Raw genomic sequence first — 20899 nt, forward strand, 5'->3', positions numbered from 1 at the left:
CTCACTGTAGCGGGACTAACTGCCCATTGTTGGCATGCATACGCGAGCCGACCGAGGTTCAACCATGCATGTCCAGCGAGCCGATGGAACACGGTACATCCAGAATGTCACGCTTCCGCAGCTCAGGCTAATTTCTCGCTAAAATAAACCTCTTCAACCAAGACACGCATTTGCATAATAAGCTTACTTTACCAGCGCTGAAGACGTTTCATTTGTTTGTTTCCTTTGGGTTGTTTGTGTTTGTTGTTTTTTTTAAAGTCAACATTTTCAAATATGGAATATCTTTTATCTTCGACTTCTTGACGTCAGTGAAAAGTCAGTGAATTAGATCAGATTGAGGTAAGATTTTTTTGTAAAGAGTATCATATTACCTTTCAAAAACAACTTGGATAATTTCTTGCTTACATTTTCTGCCAAATAAAAAAAAAAATAAAAGAGAAAAGTTACATTTAAATTATTTCATACTTCGGTGGAAGATCAGCAGACTTGCCTTAATGCTTTCCAATTTTAATTTAACCAAGCCAACGTTTGGACACCATGACACAGACCTACCGTGTAAGTTTAAAATGGGTGATTTCACACGTATTAGAAAACCACTTCACTGCACATTTTTGCCTGCCAAAATGAGACAGTCGGCCAACATGATGGCGCTAAGCACGCAAGTGAAAGGCTTGGATGGAGACAGGGAACCAGAGGAGGTTGCTTCGTGTTTTGCCTCCAGAGTGCACTTGCTAAGAGGTCAAGTCAGTGGGTGGTTGTTTCCTTCATCGCCTGCTCCTATTGAGGCTAACCTCCGCCTTGTCGAGGAGTAAATCACAAACCAGACACCGCAGCTAGCTCGCCCTGCCGACACACTCTGTCGTTTGACTGTCCCTTCCCCCCTCCACCGGCCAGCCTCTCCCCTGTTGGCATCGACGGCCATTCTGTGGAAGGCCTCAAATTTGGACAATAGAAGGGGGAGTATGATACTACAGCGTTAACCGGTCCGCCAAATCCACACATTTTAGACGAGAAAAGCGGCAACTTATTCAATGTTCAAAAGAGCTGGTTCAACTCCGGCTTCACTGTGTGAAGCAGCATCAGAAACGACTGGAGAATTAGAACAGCACAAGCAGACCGTTTAACAGACAGCCTCTAGAAGCCATGTCAAAGTCTCGTTTCAATAGGCGTGGTTGACACACCAGGAACCTGAACACTCATGAGAGTCATCTTTTACCAGGGGCTACCAAGGGAGTTTAAATGACTCGCGTTCGTTATTTTTTTGATCAAATTAGCCAGAGATATCAACATGATTTTAGTCATTATCCTCCCGAATGTTCAGTGTTTTGTATTAAGTGTGACATAACTTATAAAACTCGGGGTTATTTTTGTTGAAGTTACTGTCTCCGTGAAATTTGACGACGACGATTAAGCTCTTATTAATTACAGCTCATCGTAAGGCACCTTTTTTCGATATATCAAGAACACTAACCGAATCTTGACCTAGGGTTTCAGAATCCTCTACCTCTCCCAATTAGCAGTGCAGAAACAGCCGCAGGGTGTGAACGACCCATCCCATGGCACGGAACAGTCGTCCAGGAAGTTTGTAAGATATTACTGAAAGTTGAAGGGATAGAGCGAAGTTGGGAGCGTGATTGTCTCTTGCCAGGCGCATAAATCTCTATTTGCGGACTGGCTTCATCCTCCGTAATGATGAGAGATGGACAGGCCGAGTTAATAAATGGGACGCACGACTGGAATGGAGGTCGCGGATTGACGAGTGGATACTTTTTGTTGTTGTTGTTTGCTCATGGACTAGGGAGTGTCTCATTTGAGGTAAGCTCCTTTTCGAGTTGTAGTCGTATCCCTTACTATGGAAAGGCTGAAACGGGCGTAACCAACGCGCAAAAGTGGTGTGTGGAGTGCATGCCCCACACTGGTCTTGTTAGCGTACATGTCGAGATAAGACTCAACACTGCTATGGTTGCATGTGTTTCATTCTTCTTTTTTTTTTCATGGTAAATTTATACTCAAAGCCAAACACTGGAGGGCGCACTTGTAAATGTATTCTTGGTTTGTTACGGTTGATTTTTTGGATAATTGTGCTTCGAGGGCATGACAAAATGCCCATGCTGATGTTACAGCACATTTCCTCGTGTATGAGTACACATACTTTTTGTGCAACGCTTTTTGAAATATTATGTTCGCAAGGTTACTGAAGAATTTCTGTAAACTTTGTTATTCGATGAAGGTAAAAAAGTTAATTGTCTACCAAACCACTCAAGCCCAAAGTAAGATTTGGGTTAGCAACCGGATGCAGATGTGCAGAACTCAAGTCAAAGTTCCCCTTCCGCGGCCTTTGATAAAATGCATAAACCAGCCAACAAAATGATTCCTCTGAAATATGCCCAATCGCCTGAGGGTTTAGCCTTTGGATGAAGAGAGATAAAGGAATTTGTTGAATGGTAAAGTCAGACTTTAATAGGATGAGAAAGTCTGTCTTTATATCACTTTTCTCGTGCCGTTTACATGGACTGAATTAGGAGAGGTTTCCACCATATTGTAACGTTTATGCGTACGCAGAGATGAAGGTTGTCCAAGACAATAGAAATGCGCATTTAAAGCATAACCAGATTGAGACTAATACAGGCCTATAATGTAATTTAATGTGGATTCAAAAGACACCGCACTTGTCATCCAGGTTTAGGTCTGGTTCGGTCCTAGCAGTTTTAACGTCGTCTTTCATTGTCCTGTAATCTATGTGTATTGTTATTACATTCAAATGGCGACTTATTGTTCCCGGGGGAGCCGGCTTGATCGGGTTTCACGTTTCTGACTCGCCTCTTCCGCGAAGGGCTAGGTGGCCAGTCCGTCTTCCTCTTGATGGTCTTGGAACAAATACCTATCCTCTGCCTTCACGAAAAGATTTGTGATGTTACTTATTCGCTACGCTCGGAAGAGCCGATTATCTTTGAGATCAAAATCCTTACTTGTCCGTATAGTCAACATTTTTAATTCTAAGTACGCCGACTGGCTGTAACATTTTATTTTTGTCCCTGGGGTCCAATCTGGTACGACAGTGGGCAGAAATGTCAGGCTTAGTGGTGCGAGAGGAAAATAAAAGACTACCGTCTTGAGCAGGGAAGAAGACGATCCCATCACGAAAAAAACCTCCAGGCCAAAATCCAGAAGCTATTAATATTTAGGCACACAAGAAAAAAAAAACCAACCAACAAACAAAAAACAAAACAAACAAAATTAATTTTAGCTATCTGACAACTGAACAATTACGTGTTGGTGAAGCCTGTTTTTCCTGTAACTCATTCGTCATTTCACTTTCTTCATCAAGTTGAAGCGGGGTGGCATTTAATATTGTTTCCGTTCAGTGTAAACCTAAGAGGATCCACCGTGAAAACGTGTGACATTTGGGTCGTGATATCTGCCTGTTTGGCTTGCAGGACTTGGTAAAATAGAGGTCGACCAGATATACGATCAGTGGCAGGCTGTTGGGGGTTGCGTGCCGTGCACCGTGTGTACATGACCCCCTGACAGCCGTCGCGACGCCCGCCGTTCGCGGCTCGGCCTGAAGTCATCTCAAGACGAACCGGATATGCGGTACTCGTAAGCGTGCCCCCGCCAATTGCGACCCCCATGCGCGCTACATATCGCCGGGGGCCTACTGCTTTATGTCCGTATTCGTTCCACTCGTTCGTTTACTTTCTGTTTTCTTTTCTTTCTTTCTTTTTTTTTCTTTATTTCGCTCCTCGGCCGCGTCTGGCCCGCCAGGAACCATACAGATCGTCATATTTCGATTTAGTGGACCCCGGTTTCCATTATTATCCGGAGTTAACCTGGTCTTTCATGAGCAGCGGCAGTTAAAAGATGCAAGGTCTTGTTGCTTACCGGAACATCGAGGACGTAATAGCCCGACTAATCGTCAGTTATGCCCTGGCCCCGTGTTGCCGGCGGTGATCGCCTCGCTGTGGCAGGTTCGTCTTCCTCGCTTGGTGAAAATAAGCCGCTCTTATTGCTTAGTGAAGAATTATACCCATTAAAATGGTGTGGAGATTGTTACAAATGGAGTTGTCTTTTGGAATTGATATTGATTCATCCCCTTCATTTAGGTCCAGCTCATCATTGTTGGGCAATCTGTATTCATTATACGTGTGCCTACGCTTGCAACAACTGAATGAATTAAGCTAAAAGGCTGTTCATCTTTGGGGGAAAATTGAATTTTAATACAACGCATTATTATCAATCTATGACGGAAAAATGAAGAAGCTTCACAATTTAATATTGGCTGGCTACGATGTCTTAACTGAAATTTATTCTTTCATTCTAACAGTCACAAATAGTTGTCTTCCCGAGGATTGGATAAAGAGTTAAAAAGTACCCTGCTGTTATCGACTACATTTGCATTGTTTAAAGTTTTCGACTGTTTAAAGCATCAATTTCCAGATGTATTGTTCTTTTTTCATGTTATTATTTGTTTTTATTTTCATGAAAATATGAACAGCGAGGTTGCGATGGTTGCGTTTGGTACTTTTCATGGTTTTTATGTGTGCGGAGAGAATTTGTGTCGTCATTCGACGGAAAATAATATTGATATTTGCTTCTCTCAAACTTGCGCGATTTGCATGACTATATCTCGAACTCCAGTCTCCATGCACCCCCCCCCCCGAACAGACGCTGAGCTGCCTCAGTTGATGACACCTGATTGATGGCGCGTTGGTCCAGTCGGCGCCTCGCTATCTACCGTGGCTTGATGAGAGAGCCATGATGATGCGCACTGCTGGGCCCTAGGCTTTTCTTTCGAATTTTTTTCCCTGCTTAGCTTTTTCTGGTATAATATCACATCCTCATCCGAGGTGTTGGCGCCTGTCGACCAGTCGAGAGTGCCAAAATCCCCTTGTGGGCCGGGAACCGATTTGAAATCTTTCTTCCTCGAAACGCCATTTCCCTTTTCTTAGGGGGGGGTGGTTGACATTACACCAGCTATATAGATGGCCGTAAGCAGCTCAGCGCAGTTTGAGTGCAAAACTGTTTTGGAATGACATGTAGGTTTGTCAAGGTACTTGTTATTTGCCGCCGGACAAGACTAAACACATCAAGGTGTTGGAAGTCGTGACCTTCCACACGCGGTTAGTAGACGGATAGATTTGCATTTTGCGCTGCGTCCCCCGAATACATTTACATTGTAACAGTTGCATGGTGTAATGGGTCCATTAATTCGGTATAACAGGGGCAATTTATAAGCCAAATAAAAACAACCACCCCTTAAAAAAAGCGGGTTTTGCGATGCAATCAAATAAGTGCAAATGTATTCAACAGTATTAGGCCTACTCAAAAAATTTGTTTTCTTCACAGGCCCTCAAAAATGGGCAATCGTGGTTTGACGCGTTTACCTGTTGTTGGTCAAAATGTCATGGGCCTGTAAATTCCTCAAAAACCCGATTGTATCTTATTCAGAATTTATGAACATTGCTGCGTATATCAAGCCAACCGCCAGGTACAACATTTTCTCTTTTTTCTCTCCTTTTATGTCAAGTGTGACTCCATTTGGGTCAGTTAAGGGCCAGCAACGGGGGTATAATCAACAGTTGCGCTGCTAAAGAAGTGGTAATCGCCGACACGTCAAGTTGGAAATAAAGCGATTACAAATAAGTCGTAAATCTACTACCCCAACGCGTTCGTTAAAAAGGGGGTAAACGAGAATGTTATTATTAGGGGCCCCATGCATATTGGTTCAGGCATTTTTCACTGAGGTCAGATCTATACACCTGACATTAACAACACCATTGGGTGATTAATTAAGCATGTGCCATTGTCAAAGGAACGAAAAACAGGAAACTTGGTGGGAAAGAAAACTGACAAGGTGTTAGTAACTGCTAAGAGCAACGGTGTACGCGGGAAAGGCATGATCGCAATAATACATCGGGAACAAGGTTGATATGAATCTTGTTTTGTTTTAAGGCATCGCATTAAATTGGATTATTAACTTTTGGCCGATTGGTTGATTTAAGAAGTGTCCTTCTTATATGTGTTTCTCAACCAGGTTATAATTAGGAAGTTAATGTGTCTTGGAATAAAACAAGACAGAGGGGGGTACCTCTTGTGATCTGAACACATTGATTGTACATTACCTTCCACCGAAAATGTCTCAAGTTTTTTCCTAATAATTTTGTCCCAGGGTACATTCTTGCGGGTGCTCCTTTTGAAATTATTAGAAAATACCTGATGACAGGATAACAAGGAGTTTCATTTCACGGATACTGTGAGGCCACACCGGCTTCTGCGATTTTCACTCTTGAAAAGTTAACAAGTCATCAATAATGCATTGAGCTCAGAACTCACAGCGAAGCTGACATAGAAAGCTACGGAAATGAAGATTGGGTGAGGGCTTACCTTGTTTGGATGAATGGTACCAACCGATGCTTGCTGAACGAGAAGGCTTGTCTGACTGAATGTTCTTCCTTGACTCGACAGCAGCAGATGTCTTGGGCTGCCTCGACGCCTCTTCTTGACCAACTTCTTTCCCTCACTGCTGATGATGCTCTGCCGCTGCTGCGGGTGACGTGCTCTCTCCCAGGACCCTGCGTCTAATGAAAAGTCGCTGTTACCCGTCCGTGCGGAACCTCCGATTTAATTGCCTTACACCGAGAAAAGTCCCCGCAGGACACGGCGGAGGATGGGGCTCGCCCCGTTCGGCTACTCCGATCGCCTGGCCAACCAGTGGATGAGATGGGCTCGATAACTTCGAGATGCGCGCGTCCAGGACTCCAGGGAGTCTCCTACCTCATGCGTGTAATTGAGCGATAAATGTCCCGTCAGCGGAGCTGTGCTCAGTCGTGCGGTTTTGGGTTTGTTTTTCCGAATCTCTCCTTGTCTCTGATTTCCTTGGATTTTTTTTCCTTCCTCTTCTTCCTTCTCTCTCGACAGGGCCGTAGATGTGTCAAGAGGCTAATCGTTTCGCGTGTAACTAATCTAATCCGGCCTGTGTTGACTGTAAGCGAGCCGGGTTTGGTAAACACGTCTCCGATACGGGCCGTGGCCGGGAATGAATTAGCTCACCCGGCCGGCTCAAAGCGGCGTTACACCGGGGAGAGGAACGGGATCGAAGGGCGGAAATCGCATCGCTTGGCCACATTGTTTCGCGTATTGCTCTGCAGATCGTCTTTCCCCGAGTTACATTAATAAAAATGCAGCCCACAGTGCGCACGGTCTCTGTGATTCTTTATGTCGGGATTGATTCTATATTCCTTTCAGGGTTGGCCTATAATGACAGTCTACTGAAAGGTCGTATATAGGCGAGAATCGACTAACTACAAATGACTGCTTGAACTTATTTATTCATTTCACTTGAAAAGATGCCTGATAATGATAGATCCTCGTTTTCCATTCCATTTTATGCATTCATAGAATATGGAGCGTTACTTGGCTGTCAACGCTAAATGCGTATTGTGATGGTCGGCGGGTCTGTCTGCATGTAACGAAAGCTATGGACTTTGTACAAGGCTAATTGATGGTGTCAGAATGCCTTTAACGATTGTCAATGGTTCTGATGAATCAACGCTGGCAATTGCTCCGTCACGGAACCCACTGGCTCCGCTCTAGTTATCGTTTGGAGGGAAACGTTTGTTTTTTAAATATTCTTTCGGTAATTTTGCTATCGTTATTGTGTCTAAATATTTTTTAATTATTTCTGATCTTTCCATTTTGTAGTTTTCTTTTTTAATAGTATAGGTAATAAAGAAATTAGCCAGGTGTGTCTTATATGAATACATTCATCCATTATGAGGGTTTGTTACGGCACCCTTTCTTTTAACAAAAAAATCCTCCTTTGGGTTGTTCCACTCTCTTTTTTTCTGAGATAGGAGATCGCTGGGATTGGAATTTTCGCTTCTAAAAGACCTTCAGCGGCATTTTACGGATATTCAATTGTGAGTCCTGCAGGTTTATTTATTTATTATCTTTGGAGTTTATTTTACTCTTGATTGTTTTATTTCTTTATACTCAGTTTTCACAGATCCTTTCCTATCGAGGTATTCTGCTGGGGGGGGGGGGTTGCAGGATCGAGGAGGGGGATTGGTGCCCCCGATAAGTGGGTTACTTATCTTACTCAGTGCGAACTCCGATTTACGCAAACTTAGACAAAACAGGAAAAAAGACATGGGCCTAATTTGATATTTAAATTAAGCATCATTGGCAGAGCAGTGTGACCTTAGCCACCGAGTGACGCAGTAGTCATGATTAACACACTCATCTACCGTATGTCCTCGAGACACCCAACCAGATCACCTCAATTCAGGCGTGGTAAAGTGAGCACGTGTAATTCGATTAATTACTCAAACTATGCGCCTCGCGCCGCATCTTGAAATCCAAGGTCATCATAGCCCTGTTCACGGCCCACGCGTACGGTGTAGCACTAAAATTGGACACGGTTCACTGGCGAAGAAGTCCGCCCCTTTCCCTGGTGGTGAGCCGACGGGGCGGTTGAGATCTGCCGCATTGTTGGAGGGGAATACTCTACCCCCAATTGGGAATGGAATTAATCAAACCCGTTCAAGATGCTTGGCAATTCTGGATGCATTTTTTGGTCCAAGCTTTGCGCTATGGATGCCAGCCGATACGGGTGCAAGGTCAGCCTGTGTTGTTTGTGCCACAAAGCCTATCGGAAGTAGGCCTAATTGGAACTTGTGAATTGGGAGTCGTCATTCAGCCAGAGACGCCTCTTCACTTTTGACTTCTAAGGTTTCAAGAGACAGCATTCGATCCGTTTGTTGGCAGCTGCTTCAGTCAGGAGGCATAAACATTTCCTCATGTTGACACATTTTTTGTAGTGTATTCAGTGGCAAAACGACGACCGAGGTTACACTCCGGAAAGAAATGAGACTCGAATTATTCTAAAATTAAATCAGATTTCTGGAAAGATCCAGAATGAGAAATTCTACAGTCATGAAAATCTTGAACGTTAAATAGAAATGATAAACTCCTTCGTGTTGACAAGATAAACTTTATGTCATTAAAAAAAGATTGGTGACGGTACACCCCAGAAAACATTAAAATATTACAAAAGGTGGAGAAAAAGAGATAGCCCAATCCCGCTTGCCTACATCACGGTGTCCAGTTAAAAAGGTCTGTGAAACGTCCGAGCCATTTGAATCAAAGAATCTCCACCTTTTGACCTAAAACGCGTCCCTCCCTCCACTATTATCCAGTGTACAAGAGAACGAAAAGGTTTATCAATGCTTTGAGTCAAGACATGATTCGATCTATTGTCCAGTGTTGCTCACCATGTACATGTACATCAGCACATAAAAAGCTTTCCCCCTAGTTCGAACTGTAAATTGTGTAAACTCTTCGGCTGGCTGCACAACTGCTTTCTTTTATTCACGTGCACGCTGCAGGCATATCAAGTCACACTTAGAGACCTGCGATTGGCACCATCACCAGATCGTACGGTGAGCATACACAAGTTCAATAGGATTTGCATGTATAAGTTGACCGAAGAAATATGCTATCATCAAGTTATCAAATGCGACTGATATGACTGCACGGTGTTGGATACTTTTTGCACCACCAAGCAAGTTTTTTGTGAGCGACTAACTTGAAAACCGCAGTTCACCGTCTCTTGAAATGAAGACCACCTTTACAACCTTGGAATAGCATGCGTGCATACTCATCGAAATCCCTTGGCCACCACAGGAAATTAGTTTGTTGAGAAAATACATGCATTTAGAATATCATTAGGGAAGCATTGATTGTTAAGTTTCCAGATAATTTACCTGTTTTGTAAAGTTCTACAGGAATTGCCATTGTTAAATTCATTTTTTTGAGAAAGAAAAATGTGATGACAGAGGCAGGATATAAATTACGGTTAAACTTAAAGTAAATTTTGCTAAATACAAATTAAGAAATTTATAAATATAAATTAGCAAAAATGAGTTACGAAATAAACAATAAAATGGAAGGAGTATGTATGAAATAAACAGACAAATAAAATAAAAAGTGTAATGAAAAGTGTTTCTCACTTTAAATGAAAATCTGTAATCAGCACCAATCATGAAACAGAAAATATAAGTGCTTCGTATCGATAAATTAAGAGGGAATATGGGACCCGTCACAATTGCGATTTTTATGTCTAATGCGTCAATCTTGAGCAGTCATTTCTTTAAAGAATGAGAGTTTACCGTAAATTATTAAAAAATTAAATTATTAAAATCATTACAGTTTAGGCTGCGTTCTTAAAAATAATCAACCCTTTTCTTTCTGAATAGGATGAGGTCACACGAGTGGTTTAATAGTTAGATTAGTATTTCGCAGAAAGTGAAGGCCACACTAATTCATACGTGCCAGTTATTGATATGCATAGTACAAAATAGGCAAACTGGATGAATTTTTTTAAATGAGGTTTTGGGGGATGTTTTAATCCATTTTTAATGCAGTCTTGTTATAAAAAGTCTGGCAAGGATTGAAATAACAATGAAGTTTACAATTTTTTTTCTTGCCAAAGAAGTTGTGTCAAGTGTATAAAAGAGCTAGCAAAAAAAGTTAATTTGTAAGTTGTACCATGCAGTTGTACATAAAAACAATGTTTCAACAAGCTTTTTACATTGTGTTTTTATTCCCAGAGTTTTGTGTGGCTTAAAAAAGAAATATTCTGCATCATTTTTATTTAAACTTAGACATAAAAGCGTGAAGCACATACTCACTTCTCTTTCCATTCAAAATGACCGACTAGTTAACAAAAAACGGCAAAATTAATTCAACAATCTTAATATTAACCTGGTTGACCAATTTTCTGTTACTGAGCATGCTAAAGTCTAACAGCAATTTACAGCACGAAGCCGATCACCTATTGGTTTTGTTGTGGTCATTTTGTTTTTCTGAACGATTTTTCTCCTCGGCTTTTCTGTGTGTAACTGTAAACTTGAAACTTGGAACGTATTGTACATCAATCCTGATCCCTGGATGTACACACTAAATGACATCGAAGACGTCATTAGGTACTACGTACTATGCATGTGATTTGACATTCATAACTTCTATTCGCTGTATCTCCCGAACAAAATGAAGGTATGAGGTTCACTATCTTGAGTTGGGCTGCCATTGTTGTCCTCGGAGTCAAATTTGTCTGACCTTTGCTTCCGAGGCCAATGAACGATCAATGCTTGGGTAATTTTGTAAACACTTCAAACATTCAAATTAAAACATCTGTCAATTTCGAACAGTTCTGATATTAACTTGAAACTCTGTTCTAACACTGATGACCAGCTGTCCATATTCTTGTGACGTCACTGTTATGTCTCCGGATATAAAAATTACAAGCAATCTAAGGTCAATATTAAAGTCATTATTTTTTACTCACGATGTTTGATACCACATATCAATACTTCTGATCGTAACACAGTCACCTGACCTCAACTTCCGGGGTCACCGGTAATACAATGAAATCTGAATAGAAGTCAAAGCGGAAGGATTGTTCTGTAGCCCTTTGTATTTCTAACAAAAGCTGAGAGCATTTTGCCTAGTGCTAGACATGTACAGGGGTTGATAATGTCATTGCATAAAACGATGGCCTCTAGCGACATATCAACTAAAATAAACACGTCCTATCTAGTTCATTCTACTTTGCCTTTGTTATACCATGTTTGCCTCCTCCCCCGCTGCTTATCATGCCAAATTATTTCACAGTTCTCAAAATGAATAGCTGGCACCTAATTAAAGTGCACTGGGGCAGGAACTGTAGACCACGAAGAAGCCTTTTTTGTTCTTATTCCCTGAATCTGCTTTATGGATGGTGAACTGCTGATTAGGATGGCACCGGACTGATATATACTGCATGTAATTGGCGTACGTTGCAAGCCTCCTTTCAACATTAATTTTTAATCACAAATTTATTCATCAGAGTAGATTTATTCATCAGAGGTAATAATTTGTCGTGAAATGTCATTTTATTGCCTTCAGTTTTACTCTCAACTTTATTAAATGAACAGTTAACCTCGTTTTCATTTCAATACGGTCCACGAATGAAAAGGCTAGAGTCTTTACTTGTCAAAAAACGAACAGGTAACGTGATAGCGTCATAAAGCGTGCCATTGCACATCGTGCTTGGGGGTACCAGGGTCGTTCCCCTGGTAAGCATCGGAATCCGTGGTACCTATTCCTGCTTTGAAAGGTAATTCGAGAATATTTAGGAACTTGAGCATTCTATTTGATCTTGTTGGTTGTTTGTGACCGGTACTGTCAACATTGTCAGCGTCTGAAGGAGTGAGTGGTTTTTGCAGCCAATAACCCACAGCCAAATTCTGCTACTGATGTGCATATACTGCTGTTGACCTTTTCAGTTGGAGCATTTTCGTGAGTTTCGATGGAGAAGCCCGGTCGACTTGTAATGACCAGATAATATTTTCCTTTCTTTCTTTTTGTTGTGTTTTGTTTTCTCCTGTTTTCATATTTACTACTCATCGCTAGATAAACAACAAATTTCTTTCTTTTTTCAAAATTCATTTCATTTAATGTTTTTCCAAAGTCTCCTCAGAAGTGTTTTGGCAAATAAAAACGTCGATATTTTGCATTTTGCTGCTTGTATTTCTACTTGCATCCTGTCATTCGATCTGCAGAGTGGTTTCGACTAAGGATATGATCACATTTCCACGCATAATCGTTTATTGTATTTTGTTTCAATGTGTGTGGCGTGCTCATTTCCCATACGCCTCACTTTCTGTCTTCTTGCCTTTCATCGCTGTTTCTCCATCGGCAAGACTGTCTCTCTGATCGCACTGAAGCGGCGTCGAGTCCTCCACCGGTGCAGGGCAAAACCTCCCGGCGCCTCTCCCGTGTATCCAAGTAATTTACATCATCTGTGCGAGCCGTATCCCGGGGCAACGGGCTGACATGAATGCCACCAAAAGTTAATTCCGCGTTAGATTGCGGGAAAATTGACCGCGGTCCCAAATCGCGGTTGTCCGGATTTTTAGCCCTTGCGCATTGTTGGCTGACGACGGTCTTATTATTATTATTATTATTTTTGGCTGTTTTATTGGGGGGGGGCGGGAAGGGATTATGTAAATTGAGTTTGTTGAGCCTGAGCGGTCCATTGGTACGGACCGAGAATATGGCTGTTGGCATTTTGTTCGGCGTGTGAAGTTTGATAGAGGGGACGATTTCACACCTAATTTCTATCCAAAGCACTTGGATGCCTTCTCTTGTCTTAACGAAAAGGGGACTTGATTTCAACCCACTGTCACACCTCTGTCCAGTCTTGTAGAAGAAATTCAGTTGCCCTTAGTTTATCACATCTTCCAACCATTTTGTTCAAAAAGAGTAGCAGAGGGTGTCTGGGAGAACAGTTGCTTTCTCTTCAAATGTGTGATCTTCCCTTGGTGTTCTTTATGCACATACGTGTTTTGAATCATGTTACTTTACTACTTTCTGAGCTAAAGAATTGGAACTTTATATGTAAATAGTACTGTTTAGGTCGTCTTTATTCTTTAGTTTGAATTAGCTTTGTTTTGTAGATATATAGACCAAAAAACTGTCCTTTCTTGGCTGCGTCAGCAATAATTCGGCTTCGTTTTGTTATTCGTGTTGTTAGGGCAAATATCCTTCACATTAAAAGCATTAATTAATCTTTGAAGCCGTGCACGCCACAACAAGGGCAACAGTTGCTCGTTTTCACGACAGACGTCGAAGGAAAAAAATATGAGCTGCTATGAAATTACATTTCAATCAGTTTTGCTATTGGCTGGAAAGAATGCGGGCGTTTCACAATAGTGCGCCTCCAAGAGTTTGCAACGCGTCAACCAATCACAGTGCGCGAAATCTGTCACCCCTTTCCAAACGCGCATTGGTTCAACAGATTTCGTGCAATGTGATTGGTCAACACGTTGCAAACTCTTGGAGGCGCACTGTTGTGAATTGCCCGTATTATCCAACTCTTTTTGCTTAATACTTTTCTCTGTGCAAAATATAAATGAGACTTAGTCACTTGGATGTACTAGTGGGTGCTCCGTTTTTCCCAAGAGTACGTTGTTGTATTTCCGACATAACTCGTCAAAGCAACCCAAAGCCATCTAATCAAGCAGTGCTGTATCTTCTAGTTAATTAGTTTAATTGTACATGCGTTTTAGAACAAAGACAGCTAATCAAACTGTTTCTGTTGGAAGAATCTGACACATTATAAAACAATTTTAAAAAGGGGAGGAAAGTTAGGCCTATGTCGTGTTTTCAGTGACAAAGAATGATTCGAATTAAATCGGAGATGTAGAATTCTGACATTTTCGAATGCACGCTTACTGAATGTGACTATCATTTTCAGTTGGGTATTCATACTGATCCTCTCGAATGACCTCGGGCTGTCTTCATTTTGAGTATGCCCTGTTGATATACAAAAACTGCCTCATTCACGAGCAAGTGGAAAACGCATTACGCATGGACACTAATTTACGCGCGCGTCTGGCGCCTAATGCTTACAATTAGTCTTGAACAATGGACCTTTCCCATGAGATATGCAAATTGGGCAGGTGCATGTGCGCTACTACCACTGGTTGGCAAGCGCGGCCGTCGACACTGTCGGCAGTGTATAGGACAGCTGCTCTAACCATAACCTGGCGCGTTGAAGGTCAAACAAAACCACATTACAGCCTTTTTAGGATACTTCAGCACGCTTTTCTCCAAACTAAGTGAAGTTTTCAGAGTCTTGAGGTTGGAAAGGTAACAATTCCTTTTAGGTTTGGCACTCATGTCAAACTATACCAGTACGGAGACGGCATGCATATGCTTATAGTTGCGCGCGCATAGAAATTTGTATTGTTACGTCATAGATTTAAGCAACTTTGCCAACTAGTAGTAGTAATGCACATGCGCCTCCCTTATTTGCATGTTTCATGAGAAAGGTCCATTACATTTGACTAAATGCAGTTTCCCCTGAGCGTTTGCAGAGCACCTCGAATCCGTATGCGTGAGTCGCGGATTTATGGAAAAACACCTACGCGGCGCTATACGATCGTTGGTCAAAACAGTTATGAAGAGACTAAAATTGCCTGGTGGAATGATCTACCTGGCATGTTGTGTGTTTTTTGTGCTTTTTGCTTTGCTTTGTGTTGTGCTGTTTCTATTTGTATATATGACGTGTAATCTGAAGCATTAATAACCAACCATTTTTATTTCTTAGTGTGATGGTCTAATGCATTGTAGATAGGTAAATATGATCATGTCTAAAGGTCATAACAACTTTCAGTAAAATCTTCTAGGCCACGGCCGAGATCTATATGGCGGGGTGAGACTGAACGATGTCCCAACGGTCAAGCGACACATCCATAACGGTTTACTTCTTCCCTTTGCCGTAGCTGTGGTGACTTGAATGACTGCTAACCAAAGACCATGGAGCCCTCAAGGAAAAAAAGAGAGAGACAATTTGAACACAAGGTGGCGGCAAACATACCGGCCCCTCTTCCCTGGTTGCGTGTGTTTGAAGCCTCCTCGACAGCTAGATAGACAACAGAAACATTTACATGTGCCGGTAGACGTTTCCCGCCTCTTCGAGCATCAGAGAAATCTTGCCATTTTTACCTTTGTATCACGGAACATAAGCCTTAAAAAAAAAGAAAAACACCAAGCTGAGCCTTGTCTTGACTTGATATTGTGCGAGGAAAAGAGTAGATTCGGGGGGGGGAAGAGAAAATCCAGTGATTAACGTTAAATAATTCATGAATGCTGCCCTGTGACTGATGAAAGACCAATGAGGATTATACTTTGTGCAACCTCCGCACTTCAAACTTGACCAACCAATCATACCACGGACTACCTCACTGGAGCTTGCGCCGAGAACCAGAAACAACCGCGCTAAGAAACATGGTGGAGTGTAATATACACTCTATACTTCACGGTCATTGTACGAAACTCTACGAGAAACATAAAGCAGTTGATAGGGTGGGTTATAAAGACATGAATGACACGCATTTTTATGGCGACAAGTTTGTACACAAAAGTTTGAACGAAATCTGAGTGATTACCCATCAGAGGGGCCATACCCCGACTCGCTCGCGTGCTTGACTTCTCCAGTGAACGTGTCCTTTTTGAGTACAGCAATAGCTCATTACCACACGGGCCTTACATCTTTCTTTGTGAGTAAGACTGTGTGACTGAGTGTCCTTTTATTTTCAGAGAATAGAAATTCAGTTTCAACGTCATGTTGAACCGAGTGAGAAACTTGTTGAACAGAATTGATCACTATTTTGGGAGTTATTCGAATCGAAACAACTGTTGTGGATGTAACGCACTAAAATTGATCATGTACTGTATGTCATATTTTTTACTGAACTTCATACTGAAGACTGCTATGCCGTCTGGAGCCTGTAATCCGACTGAAGTATATATGATAGCTAAATCATAGTGGAGCCAGTTTTTTTCCACAACGTAACTCTAGGTTTTCCTTTTACAGTTGTGTCATTCTTTAATCCGGACGCACAGTGATTGCAAACAGCCCATCTTCGGGGGTTTTCCATGTATATTTTATCACACCTCTTGCCATCCGAACGAAACCTTTAATCCCGGAATTACCACTATCCCTATCCACGGCATGCACTGGCCGGCTCAATCCACAAGTATCGTTTCGTTTTGGGTTTCCCTGGGAAGCCTGAGACGGATGGACTTATGCAGGCCCCGTCCGCTGACTAGCCCATGGTATTTGTGGCCATGAAATATTCAGGCGTATCCTGCCCGGCGCCCCGGCCTCCATCCATCTCCGTCACCGCTGTCACTCCCTGTTGTTTGGAAACAATATTTTTCCTACTCCCTGTTGATGCGATCATAAATCCAGCTGAAGTTTGGAAGTTTCCGGGACGGAGAAAAAAAAGTATTGGGGGGATCCTTGGACATGCAGTGTCGGGACTGCAGGACGGTGGCTCGGGAAAATGTGTGTTTGTGTGTGGGGGGGGGGATTTTTGGCCAGCGGGAGAAATGGGCACGTACCACCGTAGATGGCCCGGAACTAGCTGATGAGATTCATGACTCTGGCCTTGCCAGAGAGATGAGGTCTACCGATGATATATCGCCTTCTGCAGTTTGTACTCAGCCTTCTGAAAATTCCTGAGCAGGAAACAGTCAAGTTTGGTCCAAAAATAAAAGCCAGCACAAGCACGCTGAAGATCGGTATCATTTCCCCCTTCTTTCATATTAAAGAAACTAAACGGCTAAGACACACATCTTCGTGGAGTGCAGATGAGTCTGGAAACTGGCACTGGACTTTTCTACCAGGATTTCTACAAGGGCGTGGTTCTCGACCTTTTGAGGGCGTTTCACTGGAGTAAATAATTTCATATGATTTAAAATTTTAGAATTACAGCAGTTTTCACAGCAACCGCACTTCCCCTAGCCTGATCGTAGATTCAAGAGCTTCTACCAGAAATAAGCTGGTCAAAGTTCGTGTTTATCACGCCGATACTTTCTGCCACAATTTTACATGTAGGCCTATTGTGTTGCATAGCACTTTTTCACTCCCGCTCGAGATCCTTATACACAGCCGGAACTTTGGTAAATTAGATTGGAGTTGATTACCCACTTTTCCCGCCTCGTTTGGTTTTTCATTTGAAAATATATCTTTGGCACCTCGAGAAATCAACCGCCGCGTTTAGTCATGTAAATACATGGGGCATTAAGCGTTTTGTCTGCATTAGAATAGGCTGTAAAACGGTTACCATTCATGAACTGGTGGTCAATCTTATTCTCCTCCATAAATTGCTCACAATTTTAGTGGAGTGATTTTGTTTCCTCGTTTCTTTCCTCACTGAAGATGTAGACGACAGTGTGGATTTAAATGCAGGTGGCAGGATCGGACAGTGACGTCATCAGTTCTTTGATCGTGAAACGAAATGCTGTCATATTTTGTTTTTTGATCAGCTCAGATGAAACTTGGACGAATAAGCCTTTCAATAAAATCCGGTGCACTGAGTTCTTTAAATTTACGTGAACATGACAGTTTGAATTCTCCATACTAAGACGCTGTTGCCATACCTCGTGGTACACACTTTAGACTATTGTTACTTAACACATCCCTAGATGTCTGTAAAGAATTCCTGAGATTCCGATCAAACAATGACCAACACAAAGGTGGGGGCGCTCTCCGTCCCATATCTTGTTTCATATGCTAAAAGTGTAGGGCGTTCCACTTTATGGGATGAAGGGGTACCCCCTACCACATATCCAATCCCTATACGCACTTTAGACCGTTGTGACAAACACCCCCCCCCCTATGTCTGGAAAAAATTCCTGTGATTCTGATCAAACAATGACCAACACAAAAGTGGGGGAAGGGGTACTCTCCGTCCCCAAGTCTCGCTTCAAATGTTCCGCTTCGCCGTTCTTTAGTCAAAATTCTATCAAAGACAAAGCTTACCCTTTTCATCTGTGAAAGGGTAAGACATTCCTTCTTGAATATTTCGAGCAAGTCACCTTGCCCTTTTTCGATCGAAGGCATACTACTGGCGGCAGTGTTGAAGAAAGACATTACACTGATCGCGCTCGACAGCGCTAGCGGGTCCGGGTGCGCGTCGTTCTCGAAATGCCTGAACGTCACTTCAACAAACCTGGTTTATTTTCATCCCCTCCAAACCTCATAAATTAACGTGATATACAGCACAAAGAGGTGTCACTGACGAGAATTGGAAAGTCTTTCAACATTGGCGGGATGGTTCCACTTTCCGAAAACAAATCAAAGCTGTAAATCAGTCCCCACAAAGCCCAACGTCTCGGCTTAATGCAGTTTCCATATCGATGAGTATTTGGGACATTTTTTTTCTTCAGACGGGTGTCTGACGTTTAATGAAATGTATACAGATTTATAGCATTTTACGGGTTTATACACCGTCTCCTTTCTTTCTGGTTAAACACTGTGTAAACTGATCTAGAAAAATTGGCGACGTTTTGAAGTCAGCTTCTAAGGGGAGCTTTGGTCAGAATTGGCCATCACTTTAGATCCGGGACAGAACAGCGACTGTTCCATCGAAGTGAAATATTGTAGGGCATAAAGACTAGGGAAGACAAGTTTCCCCTGTGGTTGTTGACTTTTGATGGAGTAAATTTTGATAAAGGACGATTTTAGGCAGAAGATCACTATTCTTCGGACCCTTTGAGATTCCAAAGTAAGGCACGATAGCATTTCCACAAAATATTGATACAAACATGCAACAAATACCTAATGGGGAAATCTCATCTTTCCGTTTACTATTATGTAAAACAGTTGACAAGCATCTTATTATTAAAACTGTACTACTTATATTATCTTAGTATAGGTTTTCCCGTCCAATTTCGGAAAATGCGAGATCTAATTTGCAAACAAAAAATTAATATGGCGTAGATTTTGAAAACGACTGAAAACCTGGTTTTATGTTCGCAATGACAATCATTCGACTTCGTCAAATAAACGTTTCAAATAAACGAATGTGCATTTCGTTTCATTAAAGAAGTTACAAATACGTGACTGGGATTTCGGATAGACGTATTCCTTGCCAATTACAACAAATGTGCATTCTTATTCACGGAAAATCTGTCTTTTACCGTGACCCTTCGGAAGTGAGTATTCATTTTCATTTGCTGTAATTTAAAATCGCGAAATACAAGTTCAATTTGATTAGAATATACAGGGTTCCACAAATCATGGCACAACTTTGATAATAAATGTTACGTTACTCCTGGAGAATTATAGTGTGTTTGCCATCAAAAATGTACAAAAGTGTGTTTGTTATAAAAAAAATCTACAAAAGTGTGTTTGTTATAAAAAAAATCTACAAAAGTGTGTTTGTTATAAAAGAAAATGTACAAAAATTAAGGATTTTACGATTGAAACGCAACACAAGAAGGAAAGTTACCTCAGCGTCATTGTTTATATAGGATTCCTATATAGTCGGAATGTTTCCAAAGACAACATGAATGGTTTATTTCGCTCATGAAAATTAAAAAAAAAATATCAACTAACACATCTAAGAATGTAACCTCTATTAGCACACCGGTAAACGAATTCTAATTCTTGACCAGGCATAGATTATAAACTTGTTAGTCACTGTGTAATCTCTCATTTCATTAAAATTGTCACCGAACCTGGAATTTTCCTAAAAATAACACTTATCGCGAAATTGCCTGCACATTTTGCGAAATAGACTGAGTTCAAATTAAGATGAATGCAGGATTGCTGAGGTGCATTCAATTTGCCCAAAAACCATTGTCAGTATAGTAAATAAACCAGCGCAATATTGGAAAATTGAACGCTGACTTTATACGACTGAAAGCACCCTTATTGAAATGGAACTTTTATTTACAGAAACAGGGATTTGAATGTTCGTTCTATTTCTCTCAAAAACAATTGCTGCCAGTACTAATTCATTTACACATTTTCCGACATTGGCCTGGAAAACCTATATTAACACTTTATGACCGGTGCCCATTGGGATTTCTAGGAGGTGCTTCCACTTGTGCAGGGCTGCATCAGCATTTGTTATCTAGTGCTAGGTCTAGGCCTTCGCCCAATTGGAAACACGGGGACACGCTGACAATAGGCCGTTGACTGATAGTGAATTTGTACGGCGCCCGCTTGCGTCTGACTTGATCATATAAATCATGGTCACAGCCACAGACGTTCAATGGCGTCCGTAGTCGAAACACATTATCCGAACAAGCTATCAGTGCACCACATCTCCTGAGTTCTTCAGCTTCTGCGTTAAATGCACGGACCTTAGGTGCTGTAACAGTAGGATCGTAGCTATAGCTTTAAACGGTAAAAATGTTCTGTAGCGAAGATTTCTGGCTTCTGAATAACACTAGGCTTTCTCGCGCAGTTGAAAAGGTTTTTAAATTTAAATTCATGAACAGATAACTTCAGTTTCGTCTTTGAGTAAATTGGAACGCGCTGATTTTACAGTTTATT

At 41.7% G+C, this 20899-nt stretch overlaps 1 protein-coding gene across 2 annotated transcripts in view; it reads right to left on the minus strand.

Annotated features, from left to right (window-relative positions):
- Positions 1-7332, minus strand: part of LOC110974633 (uncharacterized) — a 31881-nt gene extending 24549 nt beyond the window's left edge. For both annotated transcript variants that reach the window (XM_022226433.2, XM_022226431.2), the window contains exon 1: positions 6385-7332. The gene's annotated coding sequence lies outside the window, so the exon portion shown is untranslated. The remainder of the gene's footprint in view (positions 1-6384) is intronic.
- Between the last annotated feature and the right edge of the window lie 13567 nt (positions 7333-20899).

The sequence above is a fragment of the Acanthaster planci genome, linkage group LG08 (assembly GCF_054643075.1).
Source record: "Acanthaster planci isolate LZ-2023a linkage group LG08, COTS_SCS, whole genome shotgun sequence".
NCBI classification, from domain to species: domain Eukaryota; kingdom Metazoa; phylum Echinodermata; class Asteroidea; order Valvatida; family Acanthasteridae; genus Acanthaster; species Acanthaster planci.